Here is an 829-nt window from a genome sequence, read left to right on the forward strand (position 1 = left end):
TCATAGAAGCGGCGCATTCCCGTAATACCCGCTACTGCTAAGTTTACTACAAAAATTTAGTCCCACCTTGCTCCGCGAAGAGGGTTTCTACCACCTTAAATATGTTACTTCTCAAACTATCACAAGCACTTGGTCTTCACTGAACTCTATGTGTAAAATTTGTGAACCCAATATGAGTCTTCACCGGTGAGGACTCATGTTGACAAATCAGATTGTACACAAAAAGATCAGTGATGATCAATGTATTTTTGATGTCTATTTTTACATGCTGACACATAGCAGTAGCGCAATCTGTGTGAAAGGCGCTACTGCTAGGTCGTTTAGTAGTAGAGCCTTTCCCTATAGCGCGCTACTGCTAAGCCATTCTATCTCCACCCCCACCCACTCTCCTCTCTCCAATCCACTCACGCTCACACTCACTCGATCTCCCCCTCAACCCCCTCCCCCCCCCCACGTCGGTCCTCCCCCGCCGGCCGCCCTTGCCTACCCCTCCTCCGTCTGCACCGCCGTCACCTCCTCCTCCTCGCTGGACTTAGTACCGCCCTCCTCCTCCGTCCTCCCCTCCTCGCTCGGCCTTCCTCCTCTGTCCTACTCTCTCGTCCCTCCTCTAGTCGCCCCTCCTTCTCCCTCCTCCCTCCTCCCTCCTCCATCCACAACCCCTCCTCCCTGCTACATTTTGATTTAGTAGGCTAGTTCATATGCAACATTTTGATTTAGTTGATATAGTAGGCTAGTTGATTTAGAACATTTTGATTTAGTTGATTTAGTAGGCTAGTTGATTAGTTGATTTACATAACATTTTGATTTAGTTGATTTAGTAGGCTAGTTG

Source organism: Triticum aestivum, chromosome 7A (genome assembly GCF_018294505.1).
Source record: "Triticum aestivum cultivar Chinese Spring chromosome 7A, IWGSC CS RefSeq v2.1, whole genome shotgun sequence".
Taxonomy (NCBI): Eukaryota; Viridiplantae; Streptophyta; class Magnoliopsida; order Poales; family Poaceae; genus Triticum; species Triticum aestivum.